This window comes from Lissotriton vulgaris, chromosome 5 (genome assembly GCF_964263255.1).
Source record: "Lissotriton vulgaris chromosome 5, aLisVul1.2, whole genome shotgun sequence".
Lineage (NCBI taxonomy): Eukaryota > Metazoa > Chordata > Amphibia > Caudata > Salamandridae > Lissotriton > Lissotriton vulgaris.
Window position 1 is genome coordinate 1712270808 of NC_141693.1, and position 25765 is coordinate 1712296572.

The following is a 25765-nucleotide window of genomic DNA, read 5'->3' on the forward strand; positions in this document are numbered from 1 at the left end:
ATACCAGCAAAACATCGTAAAACAGTGGAGGCAAACAGAAAAAAATGGAGGAGAGACTCAAGCCAATGATGCCAGGTCTAACAACGCCATTCACGGATGGCAGTCCAGGGGTATCTGAATTGAGACAAGTAGAGGGAGCCAAGCCATGATTAGAAGTAACCTGCCCTGCCTTTACCTGAAGGGCCCTCTCTTGCACTCATACGTGGTTCTGTCTTTGGGATTTTCAGAAAAAAACCTCTGGGCATTTTTAGTATTGTATGGCGTCTTCAGACACCAGTCACGTAGCCAGCTAATTTTGTTGCAGTAAGTCAAATAATTTCCTTTTTTCATTAACACATGTTTTTTTCCAGATGTCCCTTCAGCTAAATGTCCTTCCTAGGGTGAAAAAGATTGAGACCTCATCGCACAGCGTGCACAGGACTCACTGGGCTTACCATTTGCACGTAGAGTGTCTCACTAAAAATAAGATAAGTGGTGTATGGAATCATTGAATTAATCTAGGCACTGGTAGTGGCTTGGGACCACATTCCAGTCCATTGGGTTTTTGTTCACTGTGCCACTCTGAATAAAACTGGCAGCCCGTGACACAGAGGCCGTAGTGTGTGAGATATGTCCCTCCATGAGGAAAACTATTTTCCCTAAGATCCATAGTTGAAGGAAGAGGATGCGACTATTCACATTTGTTTAAAACCAACGCTGCACAGGTTTTGAAACCCAGGTTTCCACCTTTAAATCAAGCCAGAAAGCAGTCAAAAGGTCCTCAGTGCTCCCAACCACCATGATTTCGGTTTTGTTCAGCCAGAGCCTGCGAATCTGGCCACCACCTCCTGACCAGCTTCCAATTTCAGGATTGGAAAAGGTGTGCATGGATAACTTCAGCAAGTGACTGAAGATAAACACTGAAAAAGAAGGGAAACAGCGAGGAGTCCAGATCATTCACCCAATAGCGTTGATGCAACTCATGGTCGGGATACTGTTGAGAAAGGTTCTGAAGATTGTTTTTGTCCATGCCAAGGCAGTACCGACTCCTCCAGACGCATATCAGGATGCTGTCGTTGATGTTGCCATGGACCGTATTGAGATTCTGCTCTATGGAACAATTCTGAAATGGGAAATTATTGCAGACCGTCTTTTCGTGTTTGAAGAAGCATCCTGTCTTTCTTCCATAATCCATCCACTTATCACCTCTGCCCAAAAAACAGATTTACCTCAGGGTGGCTTAGGACAGACTTGAGCATTTTCAGCATAAAAATTGAAAATACGCCAAGTTGAAGTGGAAAACATCTACTGGGATTAGGGTTCCTCATACTTTTATCTTTAATTCAAATCCATTCCTATGTGTTGTGATAGGAAAATGTGTTCCTTAACAGCAGAAAGGTCATGCAGGTGCCGCTTTTAAATCCCCTCAAAGCCTAGCTTGTGCTTCCTTTAATACAGGGGCGCCATTACAGAAGATAGTGTTTTTTCCAATGGCGGCTTCTCCGCTAAAGCGTAGGAGCGTTGCTGCACTGCTTTTCAGCATTATAAATACAATTAAAATAAAATGATAATAACTCAATGTTATCATTTTATTTTTTCCTGCTGTGGCAGCGTTGCGGGGTGAGGCAGGGCTGCTCTGCTCACAGAGCAGGGGGAGGAGTGGTGAGCACTCTGTAAGTGCACATGAATTTTAGTCGGCCATCTTGGGCTGGCTAAACAGTCATGCGCACCTTGCATGTTCTCCACCCAGGGTGTTTAACAGCCTGGGTGGAGGACATTCCCAGGCCCCCAGTACCTGTCTGAGCGCCGAACCACGGGGCTAGACCAATCATTGCAGCGTTGTGATTGGCTTAGGCGAGCGTGGGTGCTTCCTGTTCCGGCCGGACATGGAGAGACGCGGGGAAGAGGTACGTTTATTTTTCTTTACCCCGCCTTCCGCCCGCCACCCCCGATCTGTGTCAGCCGCCATTGGTTTTTTCAGAAACAATCTGCTTATTCTGCTGACATTATCTCAGATGGGTGGGGATGCAAGAGCTTCTTATTGTAGGGCTTGAGCCCCTCTGGTCTCACAGTGTGCTGGACAATATGGCTGTTAAAAATACCTCTTTGTTCCAGGTGAGTGTAAATGGTGGCATTGTGATGCCCGCATCTGCGCTTCAAAGGCCATCTTTGCCATATCCTCCACTATGGTTAAGCAAATTTGATTACCTCTGAAAAGCAGATCTTGCATTTTGAAAATTGAGTGCTTGTTTCACGTGCAAGATCAGCCTAAGTGCTGCAGAAAGCCCCATTTCACGTGTGACACCTTCCCTAGGTCTGGAGTTTTTGCTAACAATGTGCATTCTGACTTGTAATTTAGTTTTTTTTAATGTTAAATCTATTGTTTGGTAAATATTTAAAGCCCAATGCAGGGTTTGACAAACAGGGTACTCCACTGCAAAGAAGCCAGAGTACCCTGCCCCCCAAACCCTTGGTCCAGATGTCTCATTTTAAGTATTCCACTGATGGAGCCTCGGTTACCTTTATCAGATTGGAGTCCATCGGAGGAAAATTACATCGCCCACCCTATTTAGGGTGGATGCTGAAATATCTTTTTTCTCCTGTCCATCACTGGCAGGAAAAATCTTTCAGCATGTGGGGGGTCATTAGTTTAGTGTTTTTCAGAAACAAAGTCTCAACAAACTACCGCCTAGGAATTATGGGGCATATTATCAAGGGGGTTTTTCTCCGCTTTTTTGGCTTTAAAAGCCAAGAAAGCGGAGATAAAATTATCTCCCTATTACCTAGCTGCAGCTAACACCAGTTAGCGACAGCTAGTAGGAGATAGCGACTAAGCATGAGCGAATTTTGCAGATCTCGCGTTCGCGAATTTTGCGGATTTGCGGATTCGCAATCCGCAAAATCCGCGAATTCCTGCGAATTTGCGGATTTTTTTTTTTTGTGTTCGCCCGTGTTTCTGCCAGTTCGCGAGGGTTTTTACAATTTCGCAATTTGCGAACTTACCTGTCGGGTCGCAAGTTTTGCGAACTTGTTGTTTCTACGTGTCCAGCCTGTTTGGGACACTCTTCTTCATCACTGCCACTCTCTGTCACCACTGCCACTCTCTGACTACTCATGCCACCCTCTGGCCCACCCATGCCACCCTCTGTTTCATCACCACACCCTCTGGTTGTCCAGTGTACATTATTTTCGGCAAAGCAAAGCACACCTTCCCTGCCTCAAGTGACCTGAATTAATTTGGGGCTGATTAATGTGTCACAGAATATTTTTTTAGCTGGCACCTGCTTCCTTAGTGCGCCCTGATTAGTGATCTTTTGCACTTGCTAAGTGCTTTCATTGTTGCAAAATTAGTTACAACACCTGCCCTGCCCCAACTGACAATAATGAATTAGGGGCTGATTAATGGATTTTAACTTCCAGCCTGGCTCCTGCTTGTCTCCCTTAGCTGTAATTCAGGACCTTTGTGGCATATGTGTAACTATTCTGAGGTTCAGAGCAGGGTCACATAATAGTTTCAACTGGCAACTGAACTCTGGAGGGGCCCCTCAGGAAGCACTACAGGAAATGGCTACTAATGATGAGCCTGAACTTTTGAACCTGGTAAGTAGTTACTTTCAGTTTTGCTAAGATCGTATTTCTGCAATTTTGCACTTATTCGCGGGGCGCGAACTCACGCGAACAGTGCGAGCAGTGCGAGCAAAATCCGCTGCTCGCGGATTTGCGGATTTTGCGGGAGATTCGCAAATCTCGCGGATTGCGAATTTCCCGAAAATCCGCAAAATCCGCGAGCGGAACGGATTTTCCGCCCATGCCTAATAGCGACCATCTTGGGCCCCACTTTGCATGTCAGTGATATTTATCACTAATGAGATGCAAAGTGGGCGTGCCAAGATGTTAGAGACTGAAAACAGTTGCTAACATCGCTATCTCCTATTACCAACTTTTGGAGATATTCGCGCTAAGCGGGAATATCTCCAAAAGCTAACACCTGCCCTGAGCAGTTCTTAGCCATGTTATCCAATGGGAGGTGGATAACATGGCTAAGAGCATTAGCTGGCTAATGCATGAATATCGCTGACTTTTCAGCGATATTCATGCTTTGCGGCGATTTTTACCGCATTTGCGTTAAACCTTGGAAATACTAAGGTTTATTTGCGGTAAAAATCGCCGCAGCGCTGCAGTAAATTTTTGTCTCTAACCAAGCAATAGCGATAATTATCGCTATTGCTTGGTAATATGCCCCTATGTTTCTAAAAAACAAAAAAAAGTAAAACAAAGCAGAGGTGGCGGCTCCTTTCAATGACGGTTGGTGGGCATCTCTAAATTTGGCAGACGGATCACTGTCAGGATGGCAGGGAGATGTCCTCTACCATCCCCAAGGACACTACTTCATCCATCAAACCCTAAATCAGGCCCTTAGCCAGACGTATGCCTCCTTCTGGACATCCTACGCCGCTGGCCCAGATCCTGCTGCAATCACTCTCCCAGCTCGCATGGCTTACTATAGAACAAGCAGTTTCCATACTGTATTTTTTGCACTTAAACGATTGAGCAGTATACAAAGTAACAAGGAGGGATGAGCAGTGGGGTCATTCGGTGGTTGGGAATAGCTTTTTGATGAACTGGTTACATACAGATCTCTGATCTCAGTTTACCGTGGGAGTTGCTCATCAAAAATGGGTTTAATGACCTCTAAAATTCCTTAGTAAAGTACTATCCGATGTACTTTAGAGTTCATGGAGCTCTCTGTATTTGGGCGATTGCCATGAAACCATCTGGTGTTTTTGTTCTTAGGAGAGCTTGAAATTCTGCTCTGTAGCTATAATTTGTGTTAGAGTAAATGAGTTATTTATCAAGTATTGAAAAGTAGCATTTTCAAGCGCCCATAAGGGTATTTTGAGGCAACTATGTGGGTGACTGAAAGACAGAGTTTAATGCATTTTCGCAGTTTTTTTCTGACCACGCCTCATTACAGTGCCCTATAAATCCTGATGTGAACAGAAATAGTTACTGAAATTACAAGCTCTAAGGGCACACAATGAGCTTGCCATGTTTCTTCTGGAGACTTCAGCTTCTAAAAGCAGCTAAAATCTCTTGGGCAGTCTGTCGAGGAGTATGAGAAGTTCTGGTGGGATGTGTGCCAGAATTTACAGATTTCCAAAGTAATTTCTTATTTATTCAGGGAACTTTAGATTCACACTCCCGTAGGTAAGGTGACTCCTGGTATTGTTAAATCTGTGGATGAGGAATTACCCCCCCACCCCACCCCACAGTGGGGCACTGATAATGAGATCCATAGTAGCTGTGACTGCTTTTTCAGTTTATAAACAGGTGTTGTCCTTTGGAAAACCTTTTGTATCCTGACAGAACTGCTCTCAGAGGACAATGGGGTGAATACAGGGAGGACCAGGGCAGGTCTTATTGGGCCCAGGATTTACGATGCAGGAGGTCGCCCCGTCTCGGGGTCCCCTCTGTATGACTCGTCAGGCCCGTCTCTGTCTCAGTCTCCTCGTTGCCTGTAGCGTTGACAGATGTCTCCTCCATGGCTTCCTTTAAGTTCGGTATGTGTTACCACAGGTGGTGGTCTCTACAATAGGCATTCATGGTTGATCCTTTGGCAGGGATCCTCTTGGCACGATGTTCCAGGGCGACGGGCTATGCTTCACGGTGGCTCCCTCCTGGCAAACAGGGGTTGTTGGCTTACTTCATCAAGGGCCGGGTGGCCTACACTCTTGCTACGGTCCCGACTGGACCGGACATCTCATACTTTACTCACCAGTATCACAGTGTCCACTGGTCTTGGCAGGAACGCAGAAGGCTAGTACTCTAGTCTCAAGGCAACTGGTCTTGACTTCCTGGGTAATGGCCCCTAGTAGACCATGGTACCCAGCCATGGTTGCAGCAGCTCGAAGTCTCTGTGATCGTCTTCCCACATTGATGAACAGCTTGTGGGCACAAACACAGTGGGCCCGATTCACAAAGGTAAAGTTAGATCAAATGTCTAACCTAGACCAAACGTCTATCTTACTACTTTTATGTATTCACAGAGGCAAGTTATGACTAGTAACTTTACTACTAGTAAGTTTACTAGTGGAAGGTTAACACGTAGTAAATGTATTAGTAGTAGCTTACCTTTTTGAATACCAAAAAGTGGTAAACGTAGACTTAAGTAGTAAACTTAGGCTTAAGTCTACGTTTACTAGTTTTTGGTATTCACAAAGGTAAGTTATTATTATTATTATTATTACATGGGGATTTATAGAGCGCGACATACACCAACAGGTTCCTTGGCGCTAAGTAGTGAGTGGAGAGTACAGTGCTATGCCAGAGACAGCTTATTATAGGCCATGGTAAAGAGCCAAGTTTTCAACAGCTTCCTGAAACGCAGGTAGTCTTCTTCACACCTGAGATGAGCAGGAAAGGAGTTCCAAATCTTGGGACCCAGGAAAGAGAACCTGGTCCCACCAAGGCGTTTGCGACAGATTCTGGGTACCGTCAAGAGATTCTGTTGAGAGGATCTCAGAGTGCGCTTAAGTAGATATTTATTAATCAGGGATACAATGAAGCTAGGACCAATGTTTTTGGTGGCTTTAAAGAGAGTGCAGCATGCCTTAAACAGGGCTCTTTGGGGCGTTGCCAAGATGGCGACTTAACTAGACGTACCCTGCGAGGCTCCCCGGCCCTGAAATCTTCTTCACCCCCTTAGAACCGTGCAAACCCCCTGCAGCCCCCGGATTCTGAGGCAAGAGACAAGGGGCTCTCTAGCAGTGTCCTTCCCGCCCCGTCAACATAGCAGAGAGGACTGCTGGAGCCGCGGAGTTCACCGCGAGGGCCCGACCGCGGTGGTGCAGCTTAATGGCGGCGGACGCTGGGCGCCCAGACTGCCCCTAGCACACGCGAAGATCTGAGCGGTGTGGGTGTGGAGCCGCCGGTGAGCGCGGCTCGGCTTAGCGCAACAGGAGGCGTTCCAGATCGCCGAGGCTTGCCTGAGTCGGCGCCGGAAGCATCGCGACAGGCCGGAGAGGGGCGGAAGCGATAGAGACCCCGGCTTCGGGCCCGGTCGCCGCACCGCGAAGGACCCGGCTGAGGTGCCCTCCCAGGAACCATGGACCAAGATCCAACCTGCATGTGGGGATGCGCCACTAGCGACGGACAGCAGCGGTAGCGGGGATCCGGACCCCGGAGTGCAGGAGGCCTTGGCTCTTGCCCGTCGAGCAGCATCGAAAGAGTGGGAGGTGCGACGGTGCCTGCACGCTAACGAGGTGCCCAACCAGGTGAGCCCGTCCGAGAATTATGGCGAGTAAGGAGATATGCCCCGTCTTGGCGAGGAGCCGTGAACCAAGGCCCCGGTTCTGGGCCTACTTGGGGAGGACCCTGCGGCGGCCATCTTACGGCCGGAGGGCCGCGACTGTGTCCGAGGTCTGCCACGCACATAGTGACTCTGAGTTTGGGCCCTACGAAGCTGGTGGGGGCTGGCGACGGCGGACACCCGGTGGTGGTGAGAGGTGAGGAGCGTAGGAGGTCGCCCCTGGGAAGAGCTGACGGTCCAGGGTGCGAGGGCGGAAGACATTGCAGACCCGGGAGTGGTGTGCTAAGTGAGGGCCCGGCTTCAAGGCCCACAGTGCAAAAGAAGGGACCGGAGCGTTGCCATGTGTCTATTAGCCCTGAAGGCCCCGATTTAACTGTGCCCTGCAACACATCTCGACCGACACGAGACCTGAGCACCTGAGGTGAGGAGGAGGGACAGATATCAGCGGGGGAGCCGCGTTTTCCCTCGGCCGGCCTTTGGCCTATGTGAGCACCTTGGAGCCGAGACAGACTCTCAAGAGGACTGTGCCGAGGTGGGAGGGACCCAACGCCGCCTGTCCCCAACCTCTTGGTCTGGGCCCCTGTGGAGCACCCGCTTCCCTTGAGTGGCTGGGGGAGAGGCCCCCGTCCCACCCTGTGCCTCTTGGGGACCGGGGATTTGGCCAACGCTGGACGCAGAAACGGTCGTACGATCCCAGACATACTGGCCAAAGGTGTGCTGAAAGGGGATAAGTCCCGCACACCCTCTCCACCTACAACTCCGGCCACCACCCCGATACAGGATGATGGGAGTGCCCCTATCACAAAGGCGTTCCTGGAATCCTTATTCAACACCCTGCGCGATGACTTCACAGCTCTGAAGCAAGAACTGGCAGGGGAGCAGAGAGAACTGCGCAAGGATGTGGATGGCCTTGGTGAGAGAGTGGCCACCATGGAAGAGGCTGACCAAGCATGTAGCAAGGAAGTTGAATTCTTACGACAGGAGGTGCTCCAGCTCCGGGAACAGCAGGTAGATTTTCAGGCGCATACGGAGGACCTTGAAAACCGCTCCCGAAGAAATAACATCCGCGTACGAGGTGTTCCTTTGAAAGCCGAGGGGAATAGCGTGTCCTGCTACCTGCAGGAGCTCTTCAGGGAAACTCTCAGAGAACCAGCCGACTTCGAGATCCGCATTGACCGTGCACATAGAGTGGGCCCAACAAGACAAGCCCATGCCCCTCCGCCGGACATCCTGGCCTTTCTCCCGGATTTACCTCTGAAGGAACGCATTTTGAGGGAGGCGCGCCAGAAACAACCTCTTAGCTTCAGGAGCCACTCAGTGGCCTTATTTCAAGACCTCTCGGCCATTACACTACAGAAACAGATCTCCTTTTGTGCAGTCACGTCCTTCCTCCAAGATAAAGGAATACCATACTCGTGAGGTCATCCATTCCGGATTATCTTCAGGTGGCAGGGAGCCCTACATCAGATGCGTGACACGTGCACTTTATTTGACATTGCGGAGGACGACTCGACAGGAGGAGCGTCACAACAGCGAGGGCGCGAGGGGCCCTCTTCATCGCAGGCTGACAGGTGGCAGCAGGTGAGGAGACGCCGCCATCCCTAGAAGAAGGGCCTCAAACTTGACCCAGAGACGATGGCCCTGGAGCCGGCGGCGGCTATCCAAGATGTGGTCAGGGACACATTAAGCCCCGATTGATGCAGTAAGGTTTGGGGGTTGATTTAACGCATTCTATTCGCCATGGGGGGGGCGGGGAGCCGCTAGGGCTGCCACTACCACACGCTCCTCCGAAGTGACCATCCACTGGTCTGGGCTTGGCTTGAGACTGGGAGCTGCAAGCCGCCGGTGCCATGTTTTCCCACTACTGACTTTACCTATAGGCCTCCACGGACATGTGACCGGCCCGGGACAATTTTGTTCTTGGGGGATTTGCCAGTTGGGGTTAGGGAGGGAGTCAAGTGGGAGTTGGGGAGGGGTTTGGGGAAAGTCCAGAGCTCAATTCTTGTGCACCTACATTGGTTACATTTCGCCGATGTCTGACTATGCCATCAAGGGGGTAGCCCTCCCTCTCATTGCCAGGGACCACATACTAGACACCATAGCTTCTGCCCACCACCTCACATACCACGATGCCACACACCTTTAAAGTATTAACACTTAACGTGCGGGGACTCAACAACCTGGTCAAATGGAGAGCAATTCTTTCTTCTTTGGAAAGCACGCACGCGGATATCTGCCTCCTCCAGGAGACGCACCTGCTAGCCCAGGATTGTCATAGGCTCCGCTCGCAAGCGTTCCCCGGACAATTCTTTTCCTGTGGGGCCACCAAAACAGCTGGAGTAGCGCTTCTAGTAGTGAAACATTTCAAGGGGGAGGTCCTCCATAAAATAGCAGAGATAAGAGGCCGGCTCCTAGCGTACCGGGTGGCCTTAGGGGGAGTGACTTATACCATCGGCTCTCTGTATTGCCCCAATGAGGGTCAGGAGAAATTCCTACACGCTGCCCTCACTGACATTGCGGCGACCTCAGATAGACACATCATAATAGGTGGGGACCTGAATGTGGTATTCGACACATCCTTGGACCGGTCTTCCCCGCGCACCTTCCACGCCAGAGGTCAATCGACCGCCTGCACTGGCAGGTTCCGGGACCTCGATCTACATGATCTGTGGCGGCAACAACATCCAGGGGAAAGAGAATATTCCCACTACTCGGCGGCACACAAATCGTACGCACGTATAGACTATCTTTTGGTGACCGGAACGGTGAGTTCACTCACTTTGTCGGCTGACATGGGAGTCATATCCCTGTCGGATCACGCCCCGGTCTCTATGACCGTTGCAATCCCGCAGTCTCCTCCGCCTCATAGAGTGTGGCGACTCCGAGACACGCTCCTTCACAGACGAGATGTGGTGCAACAGGTCCAGGAATCCATACAAGATTTCCTGCAACACAACGCGAACTCCGACACCGCACTAGCAACCCAATGGGCTGCATTGAAAGCTGTCCTTCACTGAGTATTTATTGCAATCTCCGCGGCGGACAATTGACTACGGGCAGAAAAAAGAGAGGGACTCACGCTAAAGGTACAGGATCTCGAGTGCATGCACCAGCGGACCGGAGCCCCCAGAGTCTGGAAACAGCTCAAGGTGGCGCGGGGTCACCTATCCGCTCTCGATACTGATCGAGCAGAGTATGTGGCGCTCAGGCTGAAACACGCCTATTACACTGGCGGGGACCGATGCAGGCGGTTACTGGCCAATCGACTCCGGTTGGCCCGGCAACATCAGAAAGTGAAGGGAATTACGCGCACTGATGGGTCTACTGTTCTGGAGGATGCGCAAATAGCTTTGACGTTCTGTGACTTTTATGCTCACCTTTACGAGGGCACGCCTCCGAACGTCACTGCAGCGACTAGGTATCTAGACTCGGTCACACTCCCGTCTTTGCCACAGGAACAATCCAAATGGCTCGAGAGAGACATATGCACTGAGGAGGTGGTCGCCGCAATAGCGCGTCTTAAAGTGGGGAAAGCACCAGGCCCGGACGGCTACTCCTCCTCCTTTTACAAAACCTTCTGTACCACCCTAGCGCCATTGCTCACCCGCCTGTTTAACTCATTCGCAGACCCGAGAGCCATCCCGCCAGACCTCCTACGTGCCTCTATCTCGGTCATTCCGAAACCGGGGAAGGATAGAACCCGATGTGGGGCATATCAACCAATCTCCCTCCTTAACGTTGGCCACAAATTGTTACACTAGCATTCTTGCCACACGTCTAGCAGCCCATCTGCCAGGCTTAGTGGATCCCGACCGGCAGACAGTGGACAACACAAAGAGAATAGCGCACCTGATCGAAAAAGCTTCCCTGGTCCCGGGGGGAATACATGATGTTAGCGGTCGACCCAGAGAAGGCATTTGACCGGGTCCACTGGCCTTATCTTGAATTGGTCCTCGCCAGGTTTGGGGTGGGAGAGAAGTTTCGAGCCCTGGTCTTCAACTGCTACAACGCGCCCTGCGTAGTGGTGAGAGTCAACGGCTATACCTCAACTGCGTTTCCCATCGAGAGAGGGACGAGACAGGGATGCCCCCTGTCGCCCCTACTCTTTGGCCTCTAGATGGAACTCCTCGCTTGCCGAATTCCGCAGCGTCAGAAGGATCTGGGCATCAAATTCGGCGGCGATTTTCATGCCATCGGCCTCTATGCGGATGATGTCCTACTTGGTCTGGACCATCCGCGGACGGCGCTACCGGCGTGCTTGGCTGAACTTGAGGCGTTCGCGGTGGTGTCCGGGTTCAAGATGAATACGGACAAATCTATAGCCTTGGATCTGTCCCTCACGGACTCGACTCGAGCTTACCTGTAGACCTTTTTACTAGTCCAATGGGCTACGGACACGGTTCCATACTTGGGAATCCAGCTCGCCCCGACCCTGCCTCGAATGGTCACCGCCAACTACACTACCTTGCGCACTCGCATCCGAGCGGAGATAGATCAGTGGAGACATCTTCCTCTATCCTGGCTGGGCCGCATAGCAGCAGTGAAGATGACCATCCTACCGCAAATTTTATATCTCTTTCGCGCTCTACCACTACGACCCCCGACGGGCTGAATACGGCACACTCAATTGGACCTTGCCAACTTTATTTGGCAAGGACGGAAACCCCGGCTGAGGAGAACGCTCGCCACCTTAGCTCCGGAGGAGGGAGGCTTGGGCGTCCCTGACCTGCATAAATACTACCAAGCGGCCCAGCTGCGCTATCTGGTGGAATGGAGTAAGTGGGAATCCGACAAACACTGGCTCTTTCAGGACCAGGCAGTGGCCGGGCGACCGCTGCAGGAGATACCGTTTCTACCACGAGTTCATAGACCGCCCAACCTCTATGCGTCCTTAATCACTCGGGCTCCCCTGGAGGTCTGGGATGCAACTAACACAACTTATGGTTTGACCACGTTTCCCTCCCCTCTCACCCCTCTGGTGGATAACCCTGACTTCACACCCGGCGCGGCTAAGGGGGTCTTTGCACATTGGAGGCCGGCAGGTTGCCGCTTCCTCTATCATATCTACAACTCAGACGGGGTGCTCCCCTTCCAGCTTTTTAAACAAGAATATAATTTCTCCGAAACTGAGCGCATGAGATACTTGCAGGTGAGGTCACTGGGCGTTGCAGCCGCAGGTGCGAGCGACGGCCGATAGGAAATTCACTGCATATGAGCGCTGGCTCTTCTCGCGCACTTCCAATTCCAAACTCATCTCAGACCTTTATAAACTGATTCAGACACCCATCACACACATCTATAACCCGGGCAGGATACGGTGGGAAAGAGAACTGGGTAGGTCCCTGAGCCATAAGGAGTGGGGGAACATCGCATACAGGGCCAGGCACTCAGCGTACCACATGGGTCTCACTGAAAGACTCACGAAAATATTGCTATATTGGTACTACACCCCTGAGAGGCTATCCAAGATGGACCCCTCCAAGGATAGGCTATGCTGGAGGGGCTGTGGACACACAGGGACTTTAGTACACATCCTATGGGACTGACCACTCCTCCAATCATATTGGACCCACATCTTAGATGAAGTGGACACACACTTTCGGACAGAGCTGCCCCGCTTCCCTGCCTATATCCTTCTAGGCCTCCCCAATGCACTAACCTACCCACTACACTCTCGTAGGGGCCGTCAACTGGCCATAGCTCTTGGGTCTGCTATGCAGAACATCCTTGTGCACTGGCGTTCTGCTACTATTCCTACCACCACAGGTTGGCTCCACCGGATGTGGCATGTGTTGGGCATGGAGAGGCTCTCACTCACTGCAGCCGGGAAAGGGGAACAATTCGAGGAACTCTGGCAGCCCTTTAGAGCGCTACTAATGACTGAATTTACAGAGATCACCGACTGTTACGCCTGACGGCACCCATGGCTGCGGAACCCTAGATACCCGAGGCATGAGCTGTCCAGACGCTGAACTGTCGAACTGTATAGGGACTGATGGGAGCTCTGGCCTGGGGTGGGGGGAGGGGGGATGAAAAAAAAGGGGGGGTTTTGGTAGGAGAGGTTGGGTTGAGGGTGGGGGGTGGTTGTTCCTGGATTTTTCTAGTTTTTGTATCCTCTTGGTTCAGTGCGTTTACTTCCCCAACAGGGTGGACATTGCTGTTACTACCAGTATTGAACTAAGCGTCCTGCCTCCATTGGGGATTAATACTTGTCTCTGGTGTAACCACACTGCTTACTGTACTATTTTGCACTGCCTTTCCATAATAAAAAGATTTAAACCTAAACAGGGATCTTTGTTCCACAGGAAGCCAGTGAAGATCTCTAAGCAAAGGAGTAATGTGGCATCGCCTGTCCTTAAGAAAGATGATTCTAGCCGCTTGGTTCTGAATCATCTTTAAGCGATGTTTCTGGTATTGCGGAAGTCCAATTTATAGGACATTACCGTAACCGATTTTAGAGAGGATAAGAGCGATGGCAATTTGGGTTATGGCTTCCTTACTGACGAAGCGTCTAATTTTGCGCAGTTTGCGCAATTGGGCAAAGCACGCCGAAGTCACTGAGCCAATTTGAGTGCACATAGATAGATCGGCGTCGATATGCAGGCCCAGGCTTTTTATAGTCGATTTAGGAGTGGGTGCCTCGCCTAGCTCAGGGGGCCAGTAGGATGGGGTCCAATATTCAAATTTACTGTGGGGGGCAATGATCTCAGTTTTTTTTTAGTTTAGCTTTAGATGATTTTCATTCATCCAGCTTTTGACATATACCATGGATTTTTTAACAAAATTCTTGCAGTCCACCGAATTGTCAAGGGTGAAAATAAGCTGGATGTCATCTGCATAATTAAAGATTTTAACACCCATCTGACGTAGACCTAAGATCAAGGGGCGGACATAGATGTTGAACAAAATAGGTGAAAGAGAGGAGCCCTAAGGGACACCATAATTTAAGTCTACCATTTTGGACTTAAAGGGGGGTAGCCATACAGACTGTTTGCGGGCTTCCAAAAAAGAACTGAACCATGAGAGGGCAGAACCCCCGAGACCTGCTGCGGCGATACGCTCCATCAGAATGTTATGATTCACGGTATGAAACGCCGCAGACAGGTCAAGGAGGATTAAGGCAGAGGTATGCCCTATGTCTGCCTGGCCTTTAAGGTCGTCCAGTACTGAAAGGATCACTGCTTCAGTAGAGTGGGCAGGCCGAAAACCAGCCTGATGGTTATCCAAAAATGTTGTTCTTTCCAGAAAAGAGCTAAGGCAAGTGGCCACGTGAGTTTCCAATATTTTTGCTGGAAAAGGTAAGAGAGAAATAGGTCTATAGTTCTCTAATTTATTCGGGTCTATTCCTTGCTTTTTCTGAAGAGGAATTATCACTGCTTCTTTAAAAACCAGTGGAATGGTACCAAGGGAGAGTGAATGGTTCAAGAACTTGATAAAAATATCAGGAAAGGCATGATAGATTACTTTGGCGATGGGGGTAGGACAATCCTCTTTAGGAGAACCTGATTTAACCTTAACTACTAAATCCAGGAAGCATTCTTTGTTCAACTGAGGAAGGGAGTTGAGTACACAGGTTTTGGGGGTAACCATGTTACTGAGGGAACTACCATTGGTGGTGGTGATGGAATTTTGGATTTTCTTTATTTTATCCAGAAAGAAGGAATTTAAGTTATTACAGAGCATTTGGCTAGGCACTACGGACAGAGTCGTGCAATTGGGATTAGAGAGTTCTTTGACTATCTTAAGAATTTCTTTTGAACCATTATCGGCAGAGAGGACCTTGTTCGTAAAAAAAGCTCTCTTAGCCTCCAATATAGCTACTTTATACCGGTGAAGGTTGCTAATATAGTCGGATTTATCTTGTGCTATATAATTTTTCCTCCATTTTCTCTCAGCCTGACGTACTTGGAGTTTCGTTTTTTTCAGGTCATTGGTAAACCATTTTGCAGCTTCGTGCTGCCTAGAGTGGTGGTTTTTAATCTGTAAAGGTACGAGGAGGTCAAAGGCCTTCCATTGCCAACCGGCAATCTCATTCTCCCAGAGGTCGAGGTTACCCTCTGGATCCGGCAATTCCCTGGACAAAGTTTCAATTAGTTTATCCAGCTCAACCTATTCCAGTTTCTGAAAGTGCTTTTGGAATAGGAGGGGGGCAATTTCGACTGAGAGACAAGCAGGTTAAAACTAATGATGGAATGATCGGACCATGCGCAAGGTTGAACTTCTAGGTTAGTCAGGTTGACATTTATTGACCATACTTGATCAGGGGTGTGGCCCCTAATGTGTGTGGGGACATTGATATGTTGTGCCAGATTTAAGAAAGTAAGGGACTCAGTGAGCTCCCTGGACGATTTTCCCTCTTCAGAGTCATTGGCCCAATAGTTTAAATCGCCTATGATAACTACTTTGTCATAATCTGTGACCAATGAGGCAGTGTAGTTGGCGAGGGTCTTAGGAAAATCAGGCATTATTATAGGGGGCCTGTATAACATCGCGGAAATCAGCATATTATTATGTAGGGTAAATTTAATTACTAAAGAGTCTACTGCAGGGGATTCAAGGTGAGGCAGGATAGAAGCAGAAAGTTCTTTTTTCATAATTGCTGCTACTCCTCCTCCTCTCTTCCCTGGTGGCCTATCTGTGTGCAAGATATAATAATTATCGGGGAGGGCTGCCAGGATATCGGGAGATGATTCCTCTGAGAGCCAAGTCTCAGTGAGTAATAAGCAGTCCGGGGCATCCGTGTCCAGGATATTAAAAATTTCTAATTGGTGTTTAACCATGGAGCGAGTATTAAAATACATAATATTAAGATCTTTCATCGACTCTTTGGCGGTGCCTGTATGTGATGACATTGGGTGACTACTGGTATCTACCAGCGAAGGTTGCTTAGAATTGAGAAGCCCTAGGAGCTGTAATCTTTTGGATAGATGCGTTTTGATAGGATATGGTATCTTAGATGCCATTTTTAACAGAGTAGCTGCAGAGTAGACGTATTCTTGAGCATGACAGCATGCCCCGTGTCCCGAACTTGCACGGACGGGCGTAGACAGGCTTGCCTTTGGCGCGCCCGCTGTGCGCGTCCGCTGCGCATCTGCCTCAGCATAGCGTAAAGAGGCTAGCCAGCGCGGGAAGAATGCCCGAGCTCCGCCCACCAAAACGGAAGCGAGAGCCTGCCGGGGGGTGTGTCCGCCTCCCTCTGAGCAAACGGCGGAGCTGCATCAGACCGGGGAGTTGGAGACTAAGGTAAAAATTAGACAAAGTGCAGAGTTCAATAGTGAACTTTAAAAATGGCAGTATCAGCAGGAAGAGCTTTCACAAAAGGTATTGCGGAGCAAACAATAAAATGCGAACATATAAGATAAAAACTGTGTCTTGCACAGCAGCAGCGTTACCACTCACGTTACTACTAATAATTTTACTAGTAGTAATTTTATGAATTGTAACTTTGTTAGCAGTAAAGATTCTGGTAGTAACTTACCTTTGTGAATAATGAACAGTAGTAAAGTTAAACATCTGGTCTAAGTTTGACTTTTACTCTAACTTTACTTTGTGAATCGAGCCCAATGTGATTTAGTATCTGGTCCTTTAAAATTTGTGTTGTGGGTGTCAACACCTTTGAAGCGCCCTCTCCTCTATCCTGTCCTTTGTCAAAGGGACAGCCTGCCACAGCAAGAACGTCTGCAATTCCAATGGAGCCACAACACAGACCAAGGGAGTCTCCACTGAAATATCCCTCACAAGGGTTCAAATACCTTTCCCCTCTATTATGATTCCCTGGTCCTACCATGCCAACCTTATCAAACGCACCACCACGCCTGACAATGAGCCCAGTCCCCACTGACCAATCAATCAATCAATCAATGAATCAATCAGGGGTTGGTAAAGCACAGCAACTTACCTGTGAGGGTCTCAAGGCTCTGGGGGAGAGCGGCTCTGATGAGTGTTGGGGTCATCTGAAGAGCCAGGTCTTGAGAACCAGTAAATCTTCTTTCAATGAAAGAGACCTTTGATGTACACAGAAGATGCTTTGCTCTACTTCCTCCAGTGTGGGCCTTCCCACGTTAGCAGGATGCCTCAGGAAGTCAACCAGGAGTCCATTTCAGACATCTGTCAAGCATGGACAAATAAAAGATGAGGCCTAAGGGCCTCATTTAGAATTTGGAAGACAGGTTACTCCACCACAAATGTGATGGAAATCCTGTCTGCCTTATTGCAAGTACCATAAAAAATAATTGTCTTGTAATAAGTTGGATGCCCTTAGTTTTTAAATGGGGGTAAAACAATGATTCAGTAGACTTAGTTGTTTCATTATGCATTTAACAGTTCTCAAAGTGGCAGCCTGTTGGTGTTATTTGACCTATTAGGAATTGAATCCTGTCTGGTATTTAAATGCTCTGCCCATATTAGTGTATATGGATTTAGGTGTGAGCGAAATGCAACCTCCCAGCTAATTAGTATGGCCACCACAATAAAGTGCATTGTTTGAGAACAAAATTAACAATGCAAGCCCCATACTTGTGCAAATACAGATTCAGCACCCGGAGCAATGTGAGACTCTTGTGAGGGAGAGATGTCCACCCTACGTCTGTCCTAATTTTCCAACACCCCATTAGCTATAGTGCATTATTCAGCCCTCTAAGGGTCCCAGTGATGAACTGAATGGGTGAACTACAGTCATCCTACATTATTTAAGAACACAGCCTATCAGTAAAGGGCATGTGCATGACATGACATTTACAAATACATAGAAGAAGAGCAACAGCTCTTCAGGGTATAGTACAGGTTTATCACAAAAACTTGCAGTTCTTCTCCATGCCATCCACACACTGACATCCTAAATCATCAATGTATCCACCTATCCAAAAATAATCACATGGACTTGTAGTCCATTCTGATCGTCAAAATATTACTCACAACATACACTTACCAATTGAGATGTTGTGGAAGGCCCAGTTATATTGCAATATATTAGAGAGCATGCATAACAAGTAGATTGTGCTAATGGGTTGAAGCTCTCACTGCATTACAATGCCACACTCAAGGCTACACAACATGAAATGATATTTGGCCACCTACCTCTAGCACCTGGACCCAAGTATCTCTGGCACCCCCTTTGCCAGTAAAGTAGTCTGAAGCATGGAGCCAGGCACACTGACCACCCAGTACCCCTCACCACACACCAATCTTCAGGCTCCAGCTATGTGGGCCACACAGCACGTCACTTCAAAAATGTCACCCAGATCGCGGTCCTCACTTCTCTTCCAGCCAGGGCTGACTCGGGCCATACTCTACCTTTAGTCTCTCAAGTAAAGGCACCATAGCTAGGCTCAAACCATGCCCAGGCAAAGCATCCACGCTGGGACATCCAAACGACATGGCGTCTCTTCCTGGGTACCCTGCTTCTCAAGTGTTGTCCCCTGGTTCACCTGGTGGCACCACAGGTTACAGCAGGTCAGCAAACAGTTTCTGAGGTAAGGTGGCAGTCGCCCATTCAGTATTAGTAAGGAAACAAAGGGGAGGTGAATGATCTACGGGTCCTTAGTGGCCAACTCTTACAGCCAGGCACTTGCAGACCAGGCCGCCATGCACCCAATAGGCTGCCCGGCAGTTTGGTGTAGAGCACTCAACATCTGATGCAAATACCTCTTTGACCAATTCCAGTGTTGCAAACGGTATTCTTTTGTGCAAGGGTACAGAATTAATGAATTATGATGACGTACAGTCCGGGCCAGTGGAGACTCACCTACGTGTGGTCAACTTGGGGTTTTGCTCTCTGGCACCCTAACCACAGTCTCTTAGGCTTCCGATAATCTCAAAAGAAGTTTCAAAGGACTTCTGAAACTTGCGGTTAGAATGGCAGTCTCAAAGGAGAACTTGCAGGTTGGGGACCTGTCTAGACTCTTCTGGCTTGGTCCTGTTTAGAAAGGATGCTGTTTATCAGTTCTATCTGGACTGTTCCGACTGGAGCAGGATCAGAACTGATTTACAAATGGTTGCTCCCTGTCTAGAGTGGTGTGGTGTGCATAATAATGATGGTCTGACCCCTGAGAGATGGCAAGTAGCTGAAAATTTTACAAGCAAGCTGTTCACCCTTTTGTTGTTTTAATGTGATGCTGTAAGTGTGAGAGGTAGACCAGGAAGTAGCCACACACACGGGTCCATTGCTCATTGTGCCATAGGATCTAAGTAGAAACTCACTGATGAGGCCCAGCAAGACTGAAACTGAACTGTGGTTGCTTGTGTTCTCTTTCAGAAGGAATATGGCCTGACAGTTTGGACTGGAATGTTCCTATTGGATAGGACCAAGCCTGATTTGCATATGGTTGGTCATTGTTTGGAGTGGTGCAGTGGGCAAACAAGTGATATGGTAGAATGCAGCTCCAAGATATTGCCAATGGTTGCGACTTTTGCTAGAATTTCAATCATCATCTTTTATTGTTTTAATGTGATACATTATTTGAGAAAAACTTGCTCACCATACCATAGGAAGCAAGCTGCACCTTCATCAATCAAACCTAACAAGACTGAAACCAGACTTTGAAGGCATGTGTTCCTGCTCAGAGGAGACAATGTCTGTCAAATCAGCCAAGGACCAAGACAGTTTTGCATGAGGTTGCTCCTTGTGTGGAGTGGCGCATTAAGCAAATACATTTTTTTACTGGAATTTGTCCTGAGCAGTTGTCAGTTGATAACTGAGAATTCTATTCATGACTTTTTGTTGTTGTAAGGTGATGGTAAAGTACCACAGGTATCTCCATATATGGACCCTTATGTGGGTCTCATGCTCGCTGAGCCATGGTATTCAAGCAATGTTTCACTGATGAGACCCAACCAAGCTGTAACTGGTATGGTTCTTTTGTCCCTTTTGAAAGGGACATCACAAAGCAGTTTGAGTTGGACTGTTCCTATACTTTTTCAAATGATTGCTGTCTGTCTGGAGTGATGAATTGGGAAAATACGATGGACTAGACTGCAGCCTGTGAGATAGCCGGTGACTGAAAGTTGTGCAAGCATTCAACCTTTCACCTTTTGTAGCTCCATTGCAGCTGTGATGCTGCTGCGTGAGAACCATCCTATTACTGAAACCAGTAAGGCCACTTTGGTGGAAGAGTGGTGTGTGGATCAGTACTCTCTTAGGAACTGAAATACCTTCAACATCCTGACTTTGCTATCCTACAATAATGTAATGTAAACCTCCCCAGCCCTCTCCTCTAACGCCAACGAAGCCGCCTCCAACCTCACCCTTTGGCTATCCAACACCGCCGACACCTTAGCACCACTGAAAAAACGTCAACACAAACTTGGCAACAAGAAGGCTTCATGGTTCAACGATGACCTCAAAAAGTCCAAGAAACTGCGCCGCTCCCTTGAAAAGGCCTGGAAAAAAGACCCAACCACCAGCACCAAGGACGCCTTCAAAAGCGCCACCCGCACTCACCACCAACTGATCCGAAAAGCCAAGAAAACAGCATTCAAGGATCGACTTGACAACAACGCCCACAACAGCAAGGAACTCTTCAACATCGTCAAGGAATTTTCCAACCCCTCGGCCAACTCCAACGACATCACCCCCTCTCAAACCCTCTGCGATTCCCTAGCCTCTTTTTTCCACAACAAGATCGCTGACATCCACAACAGCTTTGACAACCAACCCGGAAGCCAACCCACCCTACCACCAGCTGACCATCCTCCCCCCGTTAACACCCTTAACGCCTGGAACCCAATCTCTACTGAGGACACCATCCGCCTGATGAATTCCATCCACTCTGGATCCCCCACAGACCCATGCCCTCACCACATCTTCAACAAAGCAGACTCCGTCATAGCCCCGCACCTCCGAGACGTCATCAGCTGCTCCTTCAACTCCGCCACCTTCCCAGAAGACTGGAAACACGCTGAACTCACCGCCCTTCTGAAAAAACCAACAGCAGACCCCACCGAACTCAAAAACTACCGCCCCATCTCGCTTCTTCCATTCCCGGCCAAAGTCATCGAGAAAGCTGTCAACAACCAGCTCGCCGCCTTCCTCGAAGCCAACAAATCCCTCGACCCCTCACAATCTGTATTCCGAGCCAAACACAGCACTGAGACCGCCCTCATCGCAGCAACAGACGACATTCGAACTCTACTGGACAATGGAGACACAGTCGCCCTCATCCTCCTGGACCTCTCAGCAGCCTTCGACACAGTCTGCCACAGCACCCTTTTACAACGCCTCAGAAACATCGGAATCCAAGGAAAGGCTCTGGAATGGATCACCTCGTTCCTCACCGGAAGAACCCAGAGAGTCCGCCTCCCACCATTCAAGTCTGAGGCCTCTGAAATCATCTGCGGCGTACCACAAGGATCCTCACTCAGTCCCACCCTCTTCAACGTATACATGAGCCCCCTCGCGACCATCGCCCGCCAACACAACCTCAACATCATCTCTTACGCGGATGACACTCAACTGATCCTATCTCTCACCAAGGACCCCAGCACCGCCAAAACTAACCTACACGAAGGAATGAAAGAAGTCGCCGAATGGATGAAACAAAGCCGTCTGAAACTGAACTCAGACAAAACAGAAGTCCTCATCTTAGGTAATTCCCCCTCTGCATGGGACGACTCCTGGTGGCCGGAAGCCCTCGGAAATGCACCCATCCCGACAGACCACGCACGGAACCTTGGCGTCATCCTGGATTCTTCACTCTCAATGAACAGACAAGTCAGCGCCGTATCCTCTTCCTGCTTTAACATTCTTCGCATGCTCAGAAAAACATTTCGCTGGATCCCCACCGAAACAAGGAAAACAGTCACCCACGCTCTAGTCACGAGCCGACTGGACTACGGAAACACCCTCTACGCAGGTACCTCCGCTAAACTCCAGAAGAAACTACAACGAATCCAAAACGCCTCAGCCAGGCTCATATTAGACATCCCACGCAACGAACACATCTCTGGTCACCTTAAAGACCTCCACTGGCTACCCGTCAACAAGAGAATTACTTTCCGACTGCTTACCCACGCACACAAATCACTCTACGACATCGGACCAGACTGCCTCAACTCTCGACTGTCCTTCTACACCCCCTCCCGCCAACTTCGCTCTTCCAGCCAAGCCTTCGCCACTGTACCTCGCATCAACAAGACCACCATGGGAGGCAGATCCTTCTCATACCTGGCTGCCAAAACATGGAACTCACTCCCCGCTTACCTTCGCCTCACCCAGAATCACCTAGCGTTCAGAAAGCAGCTTAAAACGTGGATATTTGACAAATAATCCTCCTCCCCTTCCTAAGCGCCTTGAAACCCTCTGGGTATGTAGTGCGCTATATAAATTTTATGACTTGACTTGACTTGATGAGTTGTTAGGAGACTCCACTCTCTTTAAGGCACATTTGTAATCCTCAGCCTTGGAAAAGCGCTCCAGTGAAAGTCTCTAGTTCACGTCAGACCACGCGTGGTTATGATCTTCCTCATTTTCGAGATAATCACTTCTGCTCAGGTAGCGGCCACAAACATAATGATATTGTAGAAATCTTCATTTACTTTCTTCCAAAGGTTCTAAGATGATGACCTGGAGATGGACACCGACCTGTGTCCAGCCAAGGAGCATGCTAAAGCCCCAGCGTTATGGTAAATATGGCACCGTGACACACCTAGCTCTAACTGGGGATCAGTGCCAGGGAATAAGACTCTCAGATTCTGGACTTGGCTTTTGCCAGGCATTGGTGTCCTATAAGTGATAGTTTCATGTTGCAATCATTGAACATATTTCATGCAAAATATGCATTTCAGGTTGGATGCTTTTTGCAAAGCGTCTTTCATTTGTTGAGTTTGTGGGTCTCAAGGACGGGTTACAAGAATAGATCTGCCTTCATTTATTGGGTTATTTCTTCAAAAGTGACAGCCTGACATTTCTCCCTTCCCTTATCTCCTGTGTCACGGCCTTTCATGGGTGTCTTGAGAGGTAGTCTTATGGGTCATTAGTTCTGTGCAAAAAGGTTACAGGTATTTGGTAGTTTTGTAGTGGATATGAGGCTGAGCACATTCACTAGTGGCGGACGAACTGAAAGGTTAATGGTGGGCGTTTTCCCTTGCTAAATATTTGACTACAGGGCACGCCATTATTCCCACTTCCATGGCGCATTGACTGCCCAAACCCAGGCTACCCTTTTGGACCCCAGAAGTGATACAAGGGGAGTAACACAGTCTACATATTTGTTGCCATTGTATGACTGAATGAGCATGTGAGAGTGGTTATCTATAAGGGATGTTAGTCCCGAGGAAGGACGCAGACCCCCGAATGGTCCATAGAGATGACTGAAAGATGCTGACTAAATCCAGAAATCTGGAACCATTATTAATCCCTGAAATTCCCTCCTCTGTTTTTCAATATCCCACAGTGACATACCTGCTGAATAAAATATATTGATATGGGTGCCATTGCAGGGATTTTAGCCTCATTGTGACCCCTTACGTTCCTCACTGCCTAGTGAGTCCACAATCACCTCCTAAGAGCTCTCGACTAGGTTGATTGAGCCCATCTGCCCCCTGCAACAACTGTTGGGTTGACGTGGACAGCCTTATGATGAAGCAGGACACGTGAGAAGGTGTGTGAGGGTTCGTCTAAAACTTTCAGGAATGACCAGACACATTCACATGTCTAAAGATAGCCCAGATATCCCTAGGGGTGACAGTGTTGAGCTTTACAAATGCTGTTTGCTTGATTGATAAATCTAACAACCAGATCCATCAGGGTTAAGTGAAACGTTAATGTCATAGAAAGGGTCTCCAAACCGGTCCTGGAGGGCCGGATCCATGCCAGATTTTTTGGATATCCCCATTGAGATACATGTAGTAATTTTAAAAATCTGGCATGGATCCGGCCCTCCAGGACCAGTTTGGAGACCACTCATTTACACGCTGTAACAATTGTGTGCTTTATTATGTTATTTTGGAGGCTGTTGCCTTGGGCAGCCTTGTCTCTCCTTTCCCTTTAGTTTTGTATGTAGTTGGAATCAGTGCCCACAGATATACATTTAGATGTGTCAAAGCCCCACAAGATGTCAAAGGCTTCTAGTTCATGTGGCTCAACTTTTATAAGTGACAGATGCATGGTTTCTTTTGCCCTGATTTTGGTGAGAACTGCTCCTAGCCTACATAGCCAGAGCTCAAGATAGGCTGTCATTCAGTGCCTGGCTACGCAGCATCTGAACTCTTGAAAAGCCTCATAATGAGTCTAGTCTCAGTTCCAAGGACAGTCTGTCTTTAAAAAAATACTTTTATCAGGCTTTTTTGAAGTATAACATGAGATGCAACCAAGAAAGTTACACCTTGTGCTTATGGTTTAAAAATACAACAGTGTACAAAATGAGAAATAGCCCACAAGTATCATAATGCATACCACCCTGTGTGGTTAGAAAGAAATTAAATAATACTTTGAGTTTCAGAGATGATTCTTAGCCATAAATGTGTAACTTAAATAAAACAAGAGAAAAGTTCACAGAGTCTACTATGAGTGGATTCCAGAAGTAAATATTGCTGAGGTAGAACGTAGGGGGTAGTACCTACAAGGGTTATTGTAGATATACTTTCAGAATATCCAGGGGGTGGGAGAGGGGCACCAAGGACAGGGAATTCAGTCCTCAGGTATATCAGGGATCCCATAAGAATAGAGGAATCCTGGTCTGTAAGGGAGAGGATATAACCCTAGCATTTGCCACCCTACATGATGTCAGGTGGGCTCATGGGGATAGGGCATCACTTACTAGTGCTACGTGCATTTCATTATTATATGTTAGGATGTTGTGTGAGGGTATGTAAAGGAGCTGAGGAACAAAGAAAATCTATAGTCCTTGAAGTTGGCAAGTTGGCATCTATGTGGTTGGTACCAATTGTCACCCAAAGCTCACCCCCAGTGCTCCTCTGCTGGGTACTTACACAATTCTCTATTCTCCTCTACATTAAGGGACATTCATCCTAGATAAGCACACCACAGAGTCACTGTGCGCCACATTTCTACCTTTGGGGGCACCAGCGCCTTCCACATACTCATAACAGGCCTCTCTCAGCTATGGCAGTCACCCGGAGTCCAGGGCCTCTTGAAAAAGTTACCTTGGAAGAAAGACATTTTGAATAGGATTAATAAAATTTGATTGCTAAGTCATCCAGATCATTTTACCCGAGGTCCGGTTTTAATTGTGTTTGTTTATTTCTTGTAAGGCAATGGGGCCTTCCAACTCTTCGCAAAGGTTGGCTGGTACTCTAGAGCATTTGAGCGCAGCCACAAAAAACTAAGGGCCCAATTTACAGAACTAACTTAAGACAAAATACTAAACTTACTACCATTTTGGTATTCACAGAAGGCACTTACTCATTTTGGTATCACAGAAGTTAGGAGTCCTAACTTTAGGACTTCTAAATGCCATCTGTGAATACCGAAAGTCTACAAATTTGAATTTTTCTCGGTTTAGTAGTAGTAAATTTAGGACT